General features: G+C 40.8%; 4 non-coding genes across 4 annotated transcripts; all 4 read left to right on the forward strand.

Moving 5' to 3' along the window:
• Nucleotides 1–458: 458 nt before the first annotated feature.
• Nucleotides 459–577, forward strand: LOC136831835 (U5 spliceosomal RNA). Its single transcript, XR_010850978.1, has one exon. It is a non-coding gene; the product is annotated as a U5 spliceosomal RNA (small nuclear RNA).
• A 1,770-nt stretch (nucleotides 578–2,347) lies between these two features.
• On the forward strand, nucleotides 2,348–2,468 carry LOC136831877 (U5 spliceosomal RNA). The gene has a single exon (XR_010851009.1). It is a non-coding gene; the product is annotated as a U5 spliceosomal RNA (small nuclear RNA).
• A 7,411-nt stretch (nucleotides 2,469–9,879) lies between these two features.
• Nucleotides 9,880–10,000, forward strand: LOC136831834 (U5 spliceosomal RNA). Its single transcript, XR_010850977.1, has one exon. It is a non-coding gene; the product is annotated as a U5 spliceosomal RNA (small nuclear RNA).
• A 9,667-nt stretch (nucleotides 10,001–19,667) lies between these two features.
• Nucleotides 19,668–19,788, forward strand: LOC136831833 (U5 spliceosomal RNA). Its single transcript, XR_010850976.1, has one exon. It is a non-coding gene; the product is annotated as a U5 spliceosomal RNA (small nuclear RNA).
• The last annotated feature ends 1,786 nt before the right edge of the window (nucleotides 19,789–21,574 follow it).

Here is a 21,574-nt window from a genome sequence, read left to right on the forward strand (position 1 = left end):
TGGCTGATAACAGATTTGCAGCATTTTGAGATAAAGTCTTCAGGAGGATATCAGGAGTCAAATGGCAGCAGTAACAAAAAATAGGATAAGAGAAGTAACTGAGGGTAAATTATTCCCTAGCATGTGAACAGTGAAGAAGGAAGTAGGCTACGAGAGCCATGTGCTGGCACTGGCACTTGGTCCTAGAGCAACACATTTTCTGCCATTATATCCCCCTATACAAACTGAAGAAAGACTTTCTGCTGTAGTATGAAACTGATATACGTTCTGTTCATATCATCTCTACCCACGTTTTATTAGTCTGAAATGTGAATTATCAAGTAAAGTGGCTTCAAAGTTTACAAAATATAAATTGAATCCATAATTGTAAGATTACAAAAAGCACAAATCCCACCCCCTTTTTGTTTTACATATGCCCACTTCGTCAACATTAACACTGTATAAGAATGTTGGAACTGAAACTCTGGCTTCCCTTCATAACGTATAAATCTCTCGCCTTTTACTGAAGATTTCCGTGGAGGGGAGCAACTCCATGAGTCTGTAAGTTAGTTTTTAACGTGGTCTATCTTAATTCTTAAGCAGACCTTATAAGTGATCATGTAACAAAACTGATTGAATTGTCATGTATCTTCAGTCATCCTGGTTTCATTTCTGTCTACTTGGAACTTTGTGTTTTTTTTAACAATTTTATTTGGCCTCCTTTGGAAGTATGATACTAACACAGTGTTCATGAAATACATAAATACCATGTCCAGAAATAAACATTGTGTATTGGGCCTAACATGAAAAAATTTCACATTGATATGAAAGTGTTTAGTACTAAATATTGTACTTTAGGCTCAACAAAATAAACTACTGATATAGTATACATGAAATACTTAATAAGATGAAATGTCAAATGTACATAATAAGATGAAATGTCAAATGTACTCTAGGCTTGACAGATATTTACAGATACGAATTTTCCAAAAAGATGACAAGTGTTCATCATAGCCCATGTTTCATTATCAAGATCATTTGTCAAGAGATCTTACAGTCTATAATACTATCAACATCTTTAAGCTCTGGTTCTGTGTTCCAGTTTCTCCATTGTTGTCTCGCAGAGTATTTACATTTGTCTTGTGCGTTCTGGTGCATGTATTGACTGGATAGGAGGGTTCTTTCACTTTGAAGTTTGTTGTTCAAGTGACTTGCTTAGTGATGATTGTACAAGTTACGTGATCAAGAGTTCGATATCATGAGCACTTTGAGCAATACTGTATTGCCTTATGCTTGCTTTTCATTGCATTAAGCACTTGGGTATTTTCACAAGAGATTTTAAGATTTAGTGCTGCTCTTAGTAATTTAGCCTGCACCCTCTCAATTTCCCTAAATGGTTTTCTGTTTTGATACGCACTTCAGGGTCCATAAAGGAGGACAGGTATATCAGCTGTGTATAACAGATATATCAATATTTTAATTTTCTTTGGAAAACGCCACAGAAATCTGTAAAGCAAAGAAAGCTTTTTGCATGTTCTCATTCTAGACTACGCCAGCCTTTTGTGGGCATGGGCTCTTGCTCCTAGAGCAATATACCTGCATGACTGAGTCTCTCATTTGCATTATGTCCATTGTTTGAGAGACAAACACCACCTAAATATGCCAGCGAATGTAAACTGGTGTCTTCAAGAAACCATTCACAGCTGACAAAGATACGTTTTCCTTAAGTACAGTAGTGAATGGACCTTGCTTCAGACTGATTCTTACACCCTGATTTTTTGTTTTCATATTCATTAACTGTATTGATTAATTTGCCCAGTTCTGTTACACTTTTTTAGCCTAAGAGAATAAGTCCTGTATCATTTCCCAGTAACCTGAGTAGAATTGAATAGAAAATTATGAGGGTAGCGCCCCCCCCCCTAATCTAATCCCATTACATCTTGGTATATTATCGCTTAATGTTTCCCCCCCTACTTAACATGTACCCATACTCAACACCATGCAGTATGTGTTAGGGATAATCCTATGTATTTCTTTTGTAAAGAAGAAATGAAGAATACAATTACTATAACAAGCAGAAACTAAGCCAAGCTGCAGACAACCCAAGACTAAAACTAATGAGTAAGAGAATCTCATAATATAACGGACAAGTTTTTCCTGCTAAAGCATGAAATCCGAAGTTGGTATAGGTTCTGTTGCCATGAGTTTGTATGCTTTTATGCTCTACCTTTGTTTTATTAATTTATATAACATGAATTTTGAAGTTAATAGCCATAATGTCTTCGTACTTATGTCCGTGTTATACTGAACACACAACTCTTGGCGTCAGCAGTCAACATTAACTCAGGGTACAAGACAGTAGGAGCTGTTGCTCTGGCTTCCCTTCAAAACGCATAAATCTTTCGCCTTTTACTAAAGATTTCCGTGGAGGGGAGCAACTCAATGAGTCTGTAATTCACTTTTTACTGCGGTCTACTTTAAGTAGGCCCTATAAGAATTCATATTAAAGTCTGTATTGAATTGCCAAACGTTTTCTCTAATATTCAGTATATCTTCTATTGGGAACTTCGTGATGGGTTGCATTTTTGCAATTGTTGATAACAATAATTATATTCGGCCCCCAGTCGAGGTAAAGTACAAGATACAGTATATATGAAATACATAAAATATCATGTCCAGTCTTAAACATGGTTAGGCCTACAAAAGAATCAATGTAGTGTTCAGGTCTGCATCCATGCACAAAGTTTTTGATAGCTTGTTTCTCTCTATGTTATTTTGCAACTTTTTATATTGTTTAATTGCCTTAAGTGATACTGCTTTTTTATGATTGCTCCTTTCCTTTGTTTTCACAAGACATTCGTGCATTATGAATCACTAGACATTACCAACCCCATAAAAGTAGTATGTCAGGTTCTCATTCTCATTAATTTTCTTGGCTCATGACAAGGGTTGCCACCTCGAGCTCAGAAAAATACAGAACATAGTTGTATAAGGACGAAAAGTTAGAGGGAGCAGAGCGAGCCCTTTCAGCTGGGGCATTCTGAGGCTGTGTGCAGCTAGCATGAGGGTGAGGAAAACATGTTTCATATTTGATGAGGACTGGAAGATCACCTCTCAAGTTGTCAGTTATCAGTGAAGTGACAAGTCTATAGAAATTCAAAACTAAATGACATGCTGTGACAGAGACAATGAAATGATATATATATATATATATATATATATATATATATATATATATATATATATATATATATATATATATATATGTGTATATATATATATATATATATATATATATATATATATATAAAATCATCAATGAAGGGCAGAGGAGACACAGATATACAAGCTGACTTTATTCCAACGTTTCGTAATTATCGGATTAATTATTACATCATCAGGGCTGTTAAAATATGAAAATAAAATTCTTTGTAAAATCATAAAAGCTAGAAATAAAGAATTTTATTTTCATATTTTAACAGCCCTGATGATGTAATTAATCCGATAATTACGAAACGTTGGAATAAAGTCAGCTTGTATATCTGTGTGCCCTCTGCCCTTCATTGATGATTTTAAGTATGGATTGACTCCTGACTCCTCACACTAATCTATATATATATATATATATATATATGTATGTATGTATGTATATGTATACCATCAAGTTTATTTTATTTTATTCCTTCAGAACTATATACAAAATAAAATGCAGGATTTATTTCCACTGCTAAACTACAATAGCCATTGAAAAGTAACATCATACAAATTTTCAGTGAATCAGGGAAATAGACTGTGGATATCGGCCATTCCCAGGTTCCTACTTTTTCCATAAATATTTTGCTGCTTGCTGCGGCAAGAGGCCTTTTATCCTTTGCAATAGTTGTGAGAAAGTCAGCACAACTCTGTTCGAAATTGAGGGTTACCAGGAGTTCAGATTTAATGAGCTCAATGGAGCACCTATTCCTGGTGTCAGTCCACTTGCTTAGCATAATTGAGAATGTAATTTTAAAATAATGATGTTCAGACAGCCAAATACAGAACAAGTGGCGTTCTGTATTGGTTCAATGCAGAACGCAACATCTCACTCTTCAGTACAGAATGAATCTGTATTTTACAGAACGGGTGGCAACCCTAGACTCATGACAGTGGAGAAATGGAACCCCATACATAAGCAGAGGAGTCCAAAGAAATGTCCATAGAAGACTTGGGAGGATGTCTGTTTCCCTTCAACTATGATCAAAATTTGTAACATTTCTTGGGTCACTTTCGCCTCATTTTTCCCCCTATTTCTTCATCCATTTCTGCTTTTATGTGCTACTCCCTGCCCATTTCTCCCTTTTCTTCCTCAGCCACCACAAGACCCTAGGAGAAGGTGTCAGGCTGTGTTAAATGTATGTTTTTTTGTCCAAAAGAATACTCTCGATCTTGTGTTAACGTTTGTTAAAATGTACGTTTAGCGTCTAAAAGAACGCTCCCTATTTGTTTACATTGTATCAGTATGTGGAAATTTAAGTAGATTTTCTGAGTATTGATAAACTTTACTTATATGACAATTGTGGAGTGTGTTTAATCAGGTATATATGTGTTTGTGTTGCAAAACAATTATTTTCCCCTTTTATTAGGGTGACGCCTTAGGAAGTTACCCGTTCCCTGTGCCTTGACACCCACACCCTGGGCTGTGTCGTATTTATGCCCTTTCTTTTCAGAGTTCCTTGCTATTTTATATTGAAGTTGTAAATTGATGTACCAATTGTGTTTTGTATCTTGTTTGTACCGTTATTGTGAATTTTTGAGTGAACTGGGAATTATACAAAAGAACTGTGGAACCTGTTACGTTCTCCCCAAGCTGTTTGAATTTTGAATTTTTTGTGAGAGAATAAAGATTTCAAGGAAGCACGCGTTTCCCTCTCTCTCCCGTGAGAAAGTTGAGTATTTGAGGAGATTATGTCTCACGATGAGGGGCCAGAGGCCCCAAATAACCTACAGGCTGTTTGGCATTTCCATACCCCTGCCATTCCTGCTTCTTTGTGCTGTGGGGTTTTCTTCCCAGTTCCATTTTAGGTCCTTGCACTCAGTCTCCTATATTTTCTGGATCTCTGTTTTCCTGTTCAACCAATTCTGCTCCCTCTTTTCACTGTCTTTAGCACTGCTTGGCTGATATGCCTCAGTAATTGGCTTGACAGTTTAGGTATCAAATCATAATTTGGCATCAGCAAACAACTTGCCATACATTTAAGTAATTTCCAACTCTGCTATCTCATTCAGCACAAAGTAGCAACACAAATATCTTTCCCTTTCAATATTATACATGAAATGCATAAAATAAAATGTCTAATGTATCCAAGCCTTCAAAAAAAATGTTTACAGATGCAGAATTATCAAGGAGGTGAAAATCAGATGTTCAACATAACCCTTGTTCCATTATCAAGATCATCTGCCAGATATAATACCATCAACCTCTTTTGTTTCTGTGTTCTGTTTTCTATATTGCTTGTCACACAGACTATTTGCAGTTGACAAGTGGGTTCTGGTGCATGCATTGGTAACTACATAGGTTTCTTTCACTTGGAAGTTTGCTGTTCAAGTGACTCGCTAATTGATAATTGTAAAAGTTATATAATCAAGAGATTGAAATCAATAACACAGTGAGTAACATTGTGATTTAACATCTGCTTCATTCTACAGTTCACGGATATTAATAAATTATGTAGACTTCTGGTTAGCTTAACTGCAAATGTAAAGGAACAAAGGCTCCCAAGGTTTTAGTGATCAAGAAGTAGCTGATCATTTTCTTGAATTTTGTAAGGAGAAAATTGAGAACATAATTAATTTTGTTAAAATTCCGAATCGGATACTACACTAGAAACAAATGATAGAGAAATGAGTTTTAATAGTGCAAATAAGGATTATGTTATCAGGATTGTTAAAAAGGCAAACTGTACAAGTGTTCTGACGCCAGTATCTGTATTTGTTGGGCCACAAAATTTTTCATGCTGTATCAGTGTAATAGTGAAACTTATAATTGTCAGTATCTCTGAGTGCAAGTTCCCTACATCTGAGAAAGTGGCTATTGTTAAACTGGTCGCGAAAGGTACACTCGATCATCAAAGTTGGAGTTAATACAGGCATTTTTTTAATGTACCTCATATGTCCAAAATGTTAGAATATGTAATTCTCAAGCAACTAATTAGCCACCTGGGTAGGGTAAATGCTTCACTGGATATTCATTCGGCGTACAGACAATTGTATACAAAAATTGCTGTATTTTCTGTTATAAATTATCCCTTAGAGGAGTTGGATGGATGAAGGCAAATATGATATTTTGGTGTTGCTCGATTTAGTGGTGGTTTTGATACAGTTGTTCATGAACTACTTCTAAATGATTTACAGTCAGTGTACAGATTGGAAACTCCTACTCATCTCATGAAACATTAAGAAGAGGAGTACCACAAGCAAGTGTTCAGGTCCAATTTTACTTTTTATTACACTATTGGATTGTCAAACATACTAAAGGAACATGGGATAAAGTTTAATCCCGGGAGGATACATCCAGTTTTTTACATAAATAATAATAAAGGTACAAGTGAGAAAAGAATTATGTTCTTACCAGTGTTAAGGAATGAAACATATTAAAGCAGAAAAGAAATGAAAATAAACTGAATTTATGTTGGTAGGAAGGAAAAACGATTTAAGAAACCTTGGTGATTTTTGGCTAAATATAAATAATAATATAGCTCTGATCGCTGATACTGTAGAGATTTGGGTGGAATAGTAGATTGCGTTTTGTCTCATAGTGTCCAAGTAAAACATTGATTTTGTTTAAAAATATCTCGATGACGGTTCTATAAAGAAGCCTGCGATTAATTGTCATAGAGTGGACTATTGCAACTCTGTCATAATCTAAGATCAGCTTAGGAAGTTGCAAAATGTAAATAGTGAGTTGCACTAGCTCCCTGCCAGAGCAGAATAATGTTTTTTTGTGTGTGTGTAACGACTCGCAAAGATGTATCAAGACTGGGTCTCCAAAATATTGGAATGACTTGCTGTGTATAATACAGCTTATGGATGGAGTCAACACAAGAATAGCTACAGCTGCTCCTCAAGTTATTCGAGCCAAGATGCAATTCGAATGTAGGATTTAGAACCTTTAAATTTGCCACTTCAAGACTACACAATAAGATCCCACTTGATATCAGGAGGACTGAAAATATCAAGTTGTTCAAGTTAATATTAAAGACTTCTTTTTTCTGAGTGCTACAGTGTAGATTTGACAATTAATATGCCTATAGTAATTTCGCGTGAAACTCTCAAAGTCACAAAATAATTTTTTCGTTTTGTTACATATTGCAGTCTAAAAAGGAGGACAGGTTTAATAACTCTGTTGAACAGAAAGAGCAATTTTTTTTTTTTTTTTACTTTTGGAAAATGCCCAAAATTCTTTAAAGCAAAGAAATGCATTATCTGTATAGTTGTCTGAGGGATAAACACCTGAATAAGTTTTACGGAAAGGATTTGAGTGATGTACCGGCTGGGTGTGTCTAGTTTATTGGTGGTTCCTTACTGAATGAATGTACAGAATCTTCGAAGTTGTTATTGGCTGGTGCGAGCCACAAAGTAATTTCTGCACACAGACAAGGCAAAACAGAGATTATGTTTCGGACATCTGTGCTTGTAGACAGACAAACAGATGGCGATTGTGAGAGACATAATAAACGTACAATGATAAACCATATATCAATGGAAAGGCCAGGAAATTCCACATATGGACATTTGCATGAGATTCGAGACAGATTAATGAATACAATGCAGTAGCATAATATATGTGAAATGGCGAGACGTTTGGCGTCTTCACAAACAGAAACATACATGCAGTTTGATACTGAAGATTCTGTGGAACATTACGAGTACATGATCGGAATGCTTGCATGGCAATGCAAGTAGTGGTGATTGTACATGAATCGAGACAACAATGGTTAGAGAGAAATAGACAGGAATATTGTATGGTAGAAGTTGCGTTCCTTCGAGTGAGGGAGGGAGAGAGAGAGCGGGATACTTTGTCGTCTTGTTTTGTCCGACGGATGATTCGCACACACGTGCGCCCGTAGGACCGCCATGTCGTCCCTTACAATACTCCTCCCCCCACTAAGCAAGGCCCCGATGTGGAAATCGTCTTGCTGACAAATCGAATGGGTACGAATGGCTTGGGCTTTGGGCAGGCAGGAGGCTGAAGGGCGGCGCCAGCCAGCAGGAACTTGAGGAGGACGGCAGCGGGTTGAAGGATGGCGTCAGTTGGTCCTTCTCTGGTCAAGTCGTCCAGTACGAGTTCAGGGGCGGCGGCAGGCTGCCTGGAGGAGGCGTCCAGGGTTCTTGTGGTGGGGTGAGTCATCTCAGAGGGTCGGACATCTACCGAAGGTTCGGGAACGGCGGGAGGCTGAGTCGGGGAGGCGACAAAGGGTTCGTTGACGCTTGGGTCGGACATCTACCATCGGCTCCTCCGAGTCACTCTGGGGTCACCAGTGTAAGGAAAGGATTTGAGTGACATACTGGCTGGGTGTTGTCTAGTTTATTGGTGGTTCCTTACTGAATGAATGTACAGAATCTTCGAAGTTGTTATTGGCTGGTGCGAGCCACAAAGTAATTTCTGCACACAGACAAGGCAAAACAGAGATTATGTTTCGGACATCTGTGCTTGTAGACAGACAAACAGATGGCGATTGTGAGAGACATAATAAACGTACAATGATAAACCATATATCAATGGAAAGGCCAGGAAATTCCACATATGGACATTTGCATGAAATTTGAAACAGATTAATGAATACAATGCAGTAGCATAATATATGTGAAATGGCGAGATGTTTGGCGTCTTCACAAACAGAAACATACATACAGTTTGATACAGAAGATTCGGTGGAACATTATGAGTACATGATTGGAATGCTTGCATGGCAATGCAAGTAGTGGTGATTGTACATGAATTGAGACAACAATGGTTAGAGAGAAATAGACAGGAATATTGTATGGTAGAAGTTGCGTTCCTTCAAGCGATCCCCGCTGACGCACAGGAGGGAGAGAGAGAGCGCAGGATACTTTGTCGTCTTATTTTGTCCAATGGATGATTCACATACACGTGCGCCCTAGCGGTCCCTTAAAAAGTCAGTGAATTAGTTTTCTGTGAAAGGTGTAGTCAAGAAACCATTTACAGGATACAGAATTACTTTTTCGATAAGTAATGGGGAGATTTATCTTTGGATTGAATCTTAGGCCATGACATTTTGTATATTCCTTTTAGATTTAGATTTAGCCAGCCTTGTGTTTATTTGTGTAGTTCTGTTACAGTTGCTTGCATAAGAGAATCTCACTATAAATTGTATGTGACCTAATCCTCCATCATTCCCTGGTTAAAAGGTATTGAATGAAATTGAGAGGAATGTGCCCCTAACTTGTCTCCTCATATAGAGATATCGCTTAATGTGGCCCCCACTGAATCTGAATTTGTAGAATTTTGCACACATACTCAAGCATCATTCAGTATGTGTCAGGGATAATCCCTTATGTGCTTTTATAAAAATTAAAAATTATGATCACCACAACAAGTAGAAAATAAGCCAAGCTACAGAAAACCCAAGACCAGAACTGTAATGAGTAGAATGTCATAATGTGCATGGAAACACAAATAGAAGAAAGTGTTTCTGCACTTGTAATTCAAGCTTGGTGTATGTCCTGTTGCAGTGAGTTTTAATATTTTCATTCTCGACTTTTGTTTTATTAGTTAGTAACTTATGAACTTTCAGTTTAATGGCATTAATGCCATGGCACTTATGCCCGTTTCACACTGAACAAGAGTCTCTTTGCATCAGCAGTCAACTTGAACTCAATGTATAAAGACTCTAGGAACTCTAGCTCTGGCTTCCCTTCAAAACGCATAAATCTTTCGCCTTTTACTAAAGATTTCCGTGGAGGGGAGCAACTCAATGAGTCTGTAAACCAGTTTTTACTGTGGTCTGCTTCAAGTAGGCCCTATAAGCAATCATTGTACAAGTATTGAATTGCCATGCATCTTCATTCATATTCAGTATAGTTTCTGCTAGAAGCTTTTTGTTAGGTTGCATTTTTTAATAAATTCATTATGCCCTTAGTCGAGATGAAATGCAAGATACAGTATACATTAAATAATGTCTAGAGTTCCCTTGGCTTAGAAAAAATATTTATGGATACTGTATATCCAAAAAGGTGACAGTCAGGTGTTTGTCATAGCTCTTCTTTCATTATTGGGAGCATTTGCCTGATATCTTAGTGTCAATAATACCATCTACTTTAAAAGCTTGGGCGGTTCTGTTTTCTGTACTGTCACACAGACTATTTACATTCTCCTAGATGAGTTATTGAAGAGATATAAGCACAAACACAAGAGGGCGCCAAAGAAGAGACCCCATTCGCCTTCATCGTTTCCATCAGTATCTTCTCTGCCTGCCTTCGCCTCCTTCCCGTCTTCTTCTAAGAGTCCCATTATGTGGACAGACCCGAGGAAAGAAAAGGCTGCTCCTCTTGACCATAAGAAGGCCCATCAGCCCTCTTATGGCATGTCTTCTTCCTAGGAAGAAGCATTGGGATCTCTCTCTATGACTCTTCCTGGTCCCAGACAGGGAATCCACTTCTCAGGTCTCCCTGAACATCTGAGTTGCGGAAGCGGCCTGTGCCTGGGTATGCCACAGCTCGGCTCCTTCTAGTCGATTCCATGTACATGGATCCCCCACATCCACCAACATCCAAGACTCTGATACCAGACACCAGATGTCTCCCTGGTCCTGGTCTGGTAAAGAACCTTCAGCTACACGGGGCTCCAGGTATTCATCCTGGAAGCTCATCCCCATCATGGACCCCGCATAGCAACGTCATCCATTGCACACTCCCGTGCCTCACCAACCTGTGCCACTGAAGGTTCTTCCACCTGGGTTCCAATGGACCCACACGCCTATGTTGAGCATTCACAGTCTAAGGACCAGGACTCGGCCTGCAGGCGCTGCCCCCAACCCTGGAACTTTGACGACCCAAGACATGGCTCACATGAGCTGCGCCTTGGCTGATTGGAGCAAAGGGTCCCCGACAGCGACACCAACCGTAGAGTCCGCATACCTGACAGAGGAGGTCCCCTATTCAATTTTCTTTGCGCATGGAGGCCTTGGCCTCGAAGAAGATTCCGGCACATCGTTAGGACAGCCCACGCTCTAGCTCAAGAGTGCGCGACCGCTCTCCAAGGGGCAGTTCCCGCTGGTGTTCATGTGATCAGGCCTACTCCTCCCGGGTAGCTTCTGAGCACGTTTGTAGGATCGTGTGTGTTCTCCCAGGTACACCCCCCATTCACCTTTGCATGACGGGAGCTCTCCCAGACCCGTGTATCGATCATTACTGCAGGTTGACGATCGTTCATAGCCTTACTCTCCTACCAAGACTTTGGCCTCTGGCAGGTCTGCAAAGGGTGCTAGGCCACTCTCACCCGTTCCCTCAACCTCCTGGCGGTATACCGGGAACCGTGGGATGGACAGGACTCGGGTGGGTGATCGAGATTTGGCTTCCCATCGCAGCCCTTCGTACACCACCAGTTCGGTCCTAGGACCGGAGTGGATGTATGCTCAGGTGTCAGAGAAGGGATATGGGGATTCTGAGGAGGGTGTCTCGCCTGCAGAGAGAGTGACTTAAGAGGACCACGACTTGGAAGGGCCGGAAGGTCCTCTTCCCAAGGATGCAGACACCCACGAGCTGCAGGGGTCCTACTTGGAGATTGTCAAACTGATTCATCAATACAGCAATCTCAGAGAAGAGACTTTGGCCTTCAATTAGGTTGTTCCTTCAGGCCTCGAAGCACTGGTCAGCTCCCGCAAGGAATCCTCACCTTCAATTGAATTGCCATGGTCGAAGCTTGCCAAGTCAGTCTTGAGCCAAGTGAGTTCTCTCGTCTCTGGGAGGGAGAACTCACTTCAGGCTAGCTACTTGTTCAAGCTGCTTCCTCCACCTCTCCCTCATCAGAAGAAATTCTATGAGCCCTTGGAAATGTCACTTCCAACACCACAGGTTGACTCAGACTTAGTTCGTCTCGGTCTGGGTCTGTCGTTGGAGCAGCTTTGTGTGGAGGGCATCTCGCTCTCACATAAGGAGTCAGCGACTTTAGAGACAACTGCCTTGGCAGCATCTCAAGCAGTCTCTCGGCTGGACCATTGGTCCACTACCGTGGCTAAGGTTATTACTTCCTCTTCGTTGCACACTATCGAAGATGTGGCTAAATCTAAATAGACTGCTCCTGTCTGGAGGTAGGACGATCACCTACCTAGCCCACCAGACAGCTAACCTGTGGGCAGACTTGATGCTCAAAAAGGAGAGATGCGGTTCTCTCCCGAGTCTCCAAGTTTGTTGGTCCGAGTCTATCTTGATCTTGAGGAATGGACTGTTGCTGGTTTCCTGTAATGGGAAAATTATTCCTTTAAATATTATTGATTTGTTTAGGAATTGATTCATCATCCTCCTCTAATATCTTTACACTACTGTTGTAAGAGTGATTGTGACTATAAAATGTTTTCATTTTTGTTGTGGACATCGAATGCATAGCAGTGTAGCCAGTCCCTTGTTTTGGTTTTCTTTCACTCTGAGTATGGGAGCGCTGTCCTGAATCTTTCGTCTGCATATTGGTAACACTAAAGAAACATGTAAGGAACGAGAACACTGTTGGTGTGAAAAGGACGTCAACCGGTCCACCCTTCATTTTGGCTATTTTACCAAATTATTAATACAAGTTATTATCTATCCCTTGCAAGGTAAGCTTTTAAAGTCATAATATTACCGTTAGTTCATTAGTTGGAACAGATCAGTATCATGAAAGAACAGCAGCAGACAAAGATTTAAGTGCAGAGTTGTTGCATGCCTAGTCAAACGTGATTGCAACGCCTTAATGTGAAAATTTTCGTAGTCATGAAATATTCTTCACATTCATTAGTTGTCATGATATTTTGCTGTGTTAGTTTGAGTTGTAACTTAGCGTTCGATAGGGTTGCAGAACGTTAGGAGAAGATAGTTATAAGTGTTTTGTTTATGTAAAGTTTTTGCAGATACCAGTGCCTAAAGGGGGCCACAAAATGGCCGTCCGACAGGGCATCTTGGGTTTACCCCTACCTCCCTCATGGAAGTTTCCACTGCCAATCACGATTTTAGACTAGGCTATACAGTAATTTAAGAAGGCCTACCCTAGACTAATTCTGTTTGAATGAGGAATTATGACAATTTTTGTTACAAATAGCTTAGGCTATATATATAAAAGTTCATGAAAACTTAATTACATAGGACTTAGCCTATACCCTCATTAAACTAACCTAACTTGTGGCCTATTGTAACATAGTCAAAAATCAGCCATGTAAACTTGGCATAGGCTATCCTTAACGATTTCTGAAGAGGCCTAGCCTAGACTATATCCTGTTGAAAGGCACCTTAGCCTAGTTTTACCTCATTTTAGTTTTAAGTGTTTCTCAGAAATCTTTCAGGTAGTCTTATCCATTGACATATGTTATGTACAAAACATTTAGTACTGTGTGGAGTAGGGTATCAAATGATTTACACCTTACTGTAAATTAATTGATTCCAGGGCTGCTCCATTTTTGATACTTATCTTGTTGTGAAGGAAAAGCAGTTCCCATAGTATGTAGTTCATGTATTTTTTTTGAGATCTCTCAATAAAAAGTTATTTTTGTTGTTTTAAAATACTCACTTGTATTGTTTTCTTGAAATAAAATTAAATAAAAGGAATATTTCCAGGGACCTAGTTCAGGAGTCCTGAAGAGTATGTAAATTGGACCTAGTCCAGGAGTCCTGAAGAGTATGTAAATTGGATCTAGTCCAGGAGTTCTGAAGACTATGTAAATTAACCAAGTCCGGGAGACTAGACCTGGGAGAAATTTGGCATGATGTAATGAGTAATAAAGAAACGAACTGAGTACCTGGGATTTTCTTCAGTACCATCGTACCTTACCACTAAAAATGGAAATCAGCACTTCAATTGCCTCCCAGTGGGAAGACATCACCTGGCCTCATCAGTAATAAGACCCGTACATCCAAGGAATATCATGTAATAGCAGGTAGGACAGGACTACCCTAATTCCCAGGCAGCGTAAACGTCAGTAGTCTTCATACCCACCGTGTCAACTATGACACAGTACCATTCTCCGACCCCTGTCTCCAGGCAAGAAGACTGACAACAGTGCATCTGTATAGTAGTATTGTTATTCTCTCTTATCTCATATATCTGTTGAATGTCTTGGTGGGGGAAGAAATTCTCCCGTGACATTCCAAGTGCAGTGGCAAAGACCTCCGGACCTTCACACTCCACTGCAGTCTGACCTTTGGGTCAGGCTGGCCCTTCCTCCATGGGTCCTAGGAAACTCCAGAATCTTAAGATCCCTCGTAGGAATACCTAGCCTTCTTCTGCCCCAGTCAGTTAGGATGCAAACCAGCATCCCTTTCGGTTCTCTGTCCAGCCAGGTAGAGGAGGTAAGAGGAAGAAGAAGGGAGGAGGACACTAGGGGCGGCATTCCCCTCCGCATGCTGCCACTGGTGGGGGTTGCTTGTCGAGCCATTGGGCAACATGGCAGCAAGACGGAGTGGAGGCCTGGGTAGTTAATGTCCTTCAGGTGGGCTATTTACTTCCCTTCAAGTTTCCTCCACCTCTCACCAACCTTCCGGTCCACCTACAGACATATGTTCCCAGCTCACCAAAGGACCTCATTCTTTGGAACGAGGTGAAGGTGATGCTGAAGAAGGGCGCTGTGGAAGTTGTAACAGATCAGTCTCCGGCCTTTTACAGCAGGATCTTTCTCGTAGAGAAAGCATCAGGGGTATACAGGCTGGTCATAGATAATCTGCCCTGAACCAATTCGTTCGCCAGACTCAGTTCAAGCTGGAAATGACATGTTCAGTGCTCGCAGCCATCAGGGAGTCCAACTTCATGCATATGGTGGACTGCAGGATGCGTATTTCCAGATACCCATCTATCAATCCTCCTGCAAGTACCTCCACTTTATCCTCAGTGGAACAGTGTACCAATTCAGGGCACTTTGTTTCGGGCTTTCAACCGCTCCATAGGTGTTCACGCGAGTGTTCATCCTTGTGTCAACTTGGGCCCATTCACACGGGATACGTCTTCTGAGGTATCTCAATGATTGGCTAACTCTCGTTTGAAGTTGCTTCAGGACAGAGATCGCCCTCTCAATTTTTGTTGCAGCCTAGGCATTGTGATAAATCTCAAGAAGTCAGACCTCATATCCAAGCAGAGGATAATGTACCTGGACATGCTGATAGATACAGAAGTAGTGAGTCTTTCCCTCAGACTCCTGTCAGCAGGTTCAGGGAGACAGCGCAGTCATTTCTCTCCTGACAGGAACAACCAGCTTGGATGTGGCAAGTCGTTCTTGGTCACCTGCCACCTTCGGAGAAGCTGGTCCCTCATGGGCAGCTTCACCTTCATTCCCTTCAGTGGAGAGTGAAGGAGTTCTGGTCTCAAGCAAGGAACCCACTATCCCTTCTCATTCCTTTTTCAAGAGAAGTGAGGCAGGACTTAGCCTGGTGGCTAGACGACAGGAACCTTGTAATAGGAGTTCAGCTTCACATTCCCCCTCCTGAGATGCTTCTATTCTTGGGCACTTCGAGGGAGGGATGGGGTGCACACCTGGAGGAGATACTAACTTTGAGGATGTGGAATCAGAACAACAGGCACTTCTACTTCAACATCTTGGAGCTCAAGGCAGCCTTCCTCGCCCTCCAAGAGTTCTGGGATCGAGTGATGGGGCACTCTATGGTACTGATGAGTGACAATATCACGAAAATGTCATATGTCAACAAACAAGGGGGACTAGTGTCCTTCAGCTTCACCAGTTGACAGTGCAAGTGCACGAGTGGGCAGCAGTACACTCAGTGGAGTTGTAAGCCAGATGCATCCCAGGCAAGAGGAATGTAGTGGTAGACAAACTCACCCATCAGGCTCAAGTGATAGGGACAGAGTGGTTCCTACACCCAGACATATGGAGAGATTGTTCAACCTTTGGGGATGTCCAGTAGTAGACCTTTTCACAGCCTGGCACAATAGGAAGTTGTTGGTGTTCTGCTCACTCGTCCGAGACCCTTAGACTGCAGCAGAGGACACCTTTCAGCACCCTTGGAACAATCTCGACTCGTACGCTTTTCCTCCGTTCTGTCTCATTCATCAGGTGAGCAACAGGGTAATGATCACCACAAATCTCAGAATAACCCTGGTGGCTCCCAAATGGCCACATGCCGAATGGTACCTGGACCTGCTGGCTCTGCTACCCAAGGCACTGAGAGAAATTCCTCCTTAGTACAACCCCCTATTCCAACCCCACTTAGGGAGGTTCCACCAGTCTGTAGAGTCCCTAGTCTTTCAGGGTTGGAGACTATCCAGTGTCTCCTGTGGGCAAGAGGCTTTTCTCACCAAGCAGTGTCGGAGATGTCTGGATATCTTCGGAAATCCTAAGTAGACATCTACCAGGGGAAATGGGCTATCGTCTGTGGTTGGTGTCATGGAAAGGGTTTCTCTCTGGTTGAAGCTACTATTCAGTAGGTAGCAGACTTTCTCGTCTTCCTTCGCCTAAAGAAGCATCTCTGTTACAGCAATTAAGGGCTACAGAGCCACCCTGGGCCTAGTCCTATGTCTAAAAGGCATAAGTCTCTCTTCCTCATGAGAGATCTCCATTCTGATGAGAAGCTTTGAAAAGTCTTGCCCTCCCAGCGAATTCAGGCCCCCTGAGTGGGATGTTACTCTTGTCCTTCAGAGCCTGACTCACACTCATTATGAGCCTGTTCGAGAGTTGTCAGGCAGGGATCTGACCCTCAAGGCTGTTTTTCTGCTTGCCTTGGCATCGGCAAAGTGAGTAGGCGAACTCCATGGTCTTTCTTGTAATGTCAAACACTCAAGGGGATGGGGATCTGTTTTGCTAGAGTTTGTCCTGGAATTGGTAACGAAGACTCAGAATCCATCGGTCCTTGATGTTAGATTCGAGTCCTTCTCAATACCCTCCCTAGATGACTTTGTAGGTAATGAACCAGACAAGATGCTACCTTAAGAGGACTTGACAGCTCAGGCCTGGGTGTCGATGACTTTTTGTTAGTACTGGCAAGACCAAGAAGGAGGTGTCCAAGAGCACAGTCACTTTGGCTTCGTAAGACTATCAAGCAGGGATACCCAACGTCGAATGAAGAGGATTCGGGTATATTCCAGCCCAGAGTGCATGAAGTCGGGGCACTGCTCTGTCTCTCACATTCAAGAAGAATCAATCCGTGCATCAGGTGCTGAGAGCAGGAGTGTGGTCGCGCCATACGACATTCACCTTTTACCTGAGGGACATTGCCCATAGGTCCTTGGACACCTTCTCCTTGGGTCCTGCGATGGATGCTCAACAGGTTGTGTAGCTCATGCAGGACAAGTAACATCTGGTCTAAGATAGTCGTAGAAGTGAGAGCGAGTGTGTGTGACTGGCCCCCTCTCTCTTTCCCTTTAACGTACCTCTCCTCTTCCCGCAGGCAGAGGATAGGTTTTCAAACCATCATGTGCTGGACAGGCACAGATGCAGGTGAGTAATCAGCCTTTCTATTTTTTCTGTTGATATGATCTAATAGAAGCAAGTCCTACCCTTTCTCTAGCAAGGGGAGAGAGGAATTGGAAATGACACTAAGCGTTACTTATTTTTAGCTTTACTGTCTCCGACATAGTGTTCTTCCAAGCGTTTTTGAAAAAAATGCTTCCAAACCCATTACTTCAAAAAGCCCAGTAGTCTGACAGTCAAGCACACAATTGTTCCCCTGATTAGAGGCGTGGGACTACTTCCTTTGCTCAACATTGTGCAACCAGGAAAAGTCCTAGGTGAGGCAAACCTCCAGTCGGTTAAGAAGCTTACTCATACCCTCCCACCAATCAGTGAGTCTTACTATGTAAAGTCCGATGGTTTGTATTTGTGTAGGAATGAATGACAAATTTTGGAGGTAATGTGTATTTTTCTTAACATACAAACCTAAGGTCTATGCTTACACTGCCTACCTCTGACCACCCCTCATTGTGATACCTGGGCTATTAGGCAAGTGGTTGCATAACTCAACGAAGGGAGGTGGTGAGGCCCTCACCCCTCCCACCAGTAGTTCAACTATCTTGTTGTGTAGAATAGCCTGCTCCAGCTTGCACTGAAGGTAATTCCTATGTGAAGACCTCAGGTTTGTATGTTAGGAAAAATACAAATTACTCACAAAATTTGTCGTATTATGAGCGTTCTGGTGCTTGAATTGATTAGATAGGAGGTTCCTATCACTTTAAAGTTTGTTGTTCTAGTGACTCACTCAGATGTTTGTAGAAGTACTGTACTGTAATGTGATCAGGAGTATGATATCAACAGTACTTTGAGCAATATTATTTTGTAGCTGTCAACACTTCGTTCTCAATGCATTAAGCAGAGGGGTATTTTCACATGAGATTTTAAGGTTTAATGCTGCTATTAATAATTTAGCTTGCAGCTTCTCAGTTCCCTAAAGGATTTTAATTTTGATACACACTACCGAGTTCATAAATGAGGACAGGTCTCATGGCTATGTTTGAACAGATAGGGCATCATGTCTGTTTTGTACCTTTGGAAGACACCCCAAAGATTTTCAAAACATAGAATAAATAAATATAATGCAGGTTCGATTCCCGCGACTGGCGTTCAAAGGCTCTTCAATTTCTTCCGTCTGGATATTTTCGGCTTCGTAGTTACAAACATATCCAAAAAAGCGCGAAGAATCCGAGAAGTTAAGAGGGCATTGGGCTATTAGAATTACATATGTGTCTGGTAAAAGTGACCAGTAGATTCTACATATATATTTCAGCCCAAAAAGCAATAAAAACGATTGCCCACTTGGCTACGATGGTGAGGATGGGTCTATTCCAGCTCCAACAAAATATATCTGAAAACGACATGTATATGTATGTACGAGAGGTGATAGACTTCTATCCTTCTCGTGGCCATGTCATATACTGTTGACAAAGTACTTTTCCATAAATAATGGAGAGACTTTTCTCTGGGATTGAATCATAGGCCATGATATTCTATATATTCATTGTCTAAGTTTATAGATACACTTCCCTTGACATAAGAGAACTTCATCCATACATTATGTGTCAAATTTTCTATCATTTCTAGATAAAAAAAAACTAGTGAATAGAAATTGGACAGAAAATCCTCTTAATCTAGTCCCCTCACACACTGAGATATTACCGCTTATGGGTTCCCTCACTGAATTTGAAATAGTAGCATGTTGCACACATACACAATACACATGCATCATCCGGTATGTGTCAGGGATAATCCATTGAGCTTTCCTCAAAGTTAACTACAAGCAGAAAATAAGCCAAGCTACAGACAACCCTGAGAACTTCATTTTAACAGACAAGTTTTTTATGCTGTAACATGAAATCCAAAATTGGTATGTAACGTTGCTGTTAGTGTTTATATGTTTTCATGCTCTGCCTTTGTTATATTAGTTCATAATATTTGAATTTCCAAGTTGATAGGATTAATGCCTTGGTACTTATGCCCGTTTTATACTGATCACTAGTTTCTTTGAGTCAGCACCTAACATGAACTCTGTGTTCAAGATGATATGAATTATAGCTCTGGCTTCCCTTCAAAACGCATAAATCTTTCGCCTTTTACTAAAGATTTCCGTGGAGGGGAGCAACTCAATGAGTCTGTAAACTAGTTTTTACTGTGGTCTACTGCAAGTGGACCCTATAAGTCTTCATCCATATTTAGTATATTTTATACCAGAAGGTTTGTCAACAAAATCTTCTGCAGGGATTTTGCCAACAAAACCTCCTATCTAGTCAGTTAGGATATCAGTGGAAATAGCAGCAAACGAGTATAATAATTTCCTTTATTACACGTCCTTTAGTGTTGGGGAGTAGGCTGTACATTGCACTTTTGATTAATTAGAATTCTGGAACTAAGAGATTTGCTTACTGTAACTTAATTAAAAAGTTGAGATTTTTTGAAGAGGACGCCCTTGGTGAAGCCAAGCAAAGCGTCACTCGCCACGCTATAGATTAGAATTAGATGTGTTCTTGGTGTGTCATTTTTTCCCGGGCGGCCACCTGCTAAGATTAACCACGAGGCTTTAGGTAATTATAGCAGTTGTAATCCATCTCAGCTATTATGTTGAATTATAATGTGTTGCGAAGTAGCACAGCATTGGTGAGCCCGATGGGCAAAACCTAGGCTCGGTTGAACAGCAATTTAAGTGAAATTGTAGCAAACTTAACATAATTTTTGTGCCTTGATTCAGCCCCACGTGTTCCAGAATTCATTCTTTGTTCCTTGGTTCAGTTCATATGCTATCAGATTTAAAGTAACTTTTCAGTAGCTGAAGCCTACATTGTTTCCTTGTGAGGCGAGGGGCTGAGCATCTCAGTGCATATCCTCGTATGCAATTTTTGTGGTTTGTGATGACTTGCTTCATGACTTCGTCATCAGTAGATTTTGTAAACCCAGCTATAGCTTGGATTAAAGGAAAATCATTGTAAATTTGCATATAATTTTTCTTATTAACATAGTATTAAATAGCTTGGGTGAGTTTTTTGTTTTGAAGTTTATTTTTGTAATAAAATGAGAAAATGTGCTTGCGTTTGGTGTAACTACCACCCTGTAGTGCTGGTTCGAAGCCATAGTCAGTGGACTATCCTTGCCCAGAACAGCAGGCACGAACTGGTATAAAAATCGAGAAAAATTCTCGACAAGGTTCGAGTTTGGTTCCATTGTAGTCACTTTTGGTAATAGTTTTATTCACCATCCAGTCAAGATAAAGTACAAGATACAGTGTCCGAGAAATACGTAAAAGTAACATTTACAGATACTGTATTTCCAAAAAAGTGACGACAAGGTGTCCATCATGGCCTTTGTTTCATTAACAAGATCATTTGTCGGATGTCTTACAGAATCAGTAATACTAACTCCCTCTGGAAACTTTGGTTCTGTGTTTTGCCATCTATAGTGCTTGTCCAACAGGCTATTTACAGTTGACATGTGTGTTTGGGTGCACATATTGGTGACTAGGTAGGAGGATTCTTTCACCTTGAACTTTGTTGTTCAAGTGACTCACCAGTAGATAATTGTACAAGTTATGAGATCAACATTTCAGTATCATTATCACTTTAAGTAATATTATTTTGAGATGCCTTATGGTTGATTCTCATTGCGTCAAGCAGCGGGGTATTTTCACAGAAGATTTTAAGGTATAGTACTGCTCTTGGTAATATAGTTTGCGGGCTCTCATTTTCCCTAAATATGTTCTTAATTTGATACATACTTTGGAGTTTGGAAATGACAGGTTTAATGGATGTGTTGAATGGATAGGTCATTGTTTGTTTTCGTATCTTTGGACTATGCCCCAAAGAACTTTCAAGATAAAAAAAAAGTTCCCTTTAGTCTTCCAAGTCTTGCATTGGTATTGCCTTTGTTGTTGTTTTTAAGAAACCATTTGCAATGGACAAAAATACTTTTTCTGTAATTAATGTAGAGTT

The sequence above is a fragment of the Macrobrachium rosenbergii genome, chromosome 48, assembly GCF_040412425.1.
Source record: "Macrobrachium rosenbergii isolate ZJJX-2024 chromosome 48, ASM4041242v1, whole genome shotgun sequence".
Lineage (NCBI taxonomy): Eukaryota > Metazoa > Arthropoda > Malacostraca > Decapoda > Palaemonidae > Macrobrachium > Macrobrachium rosenbergii.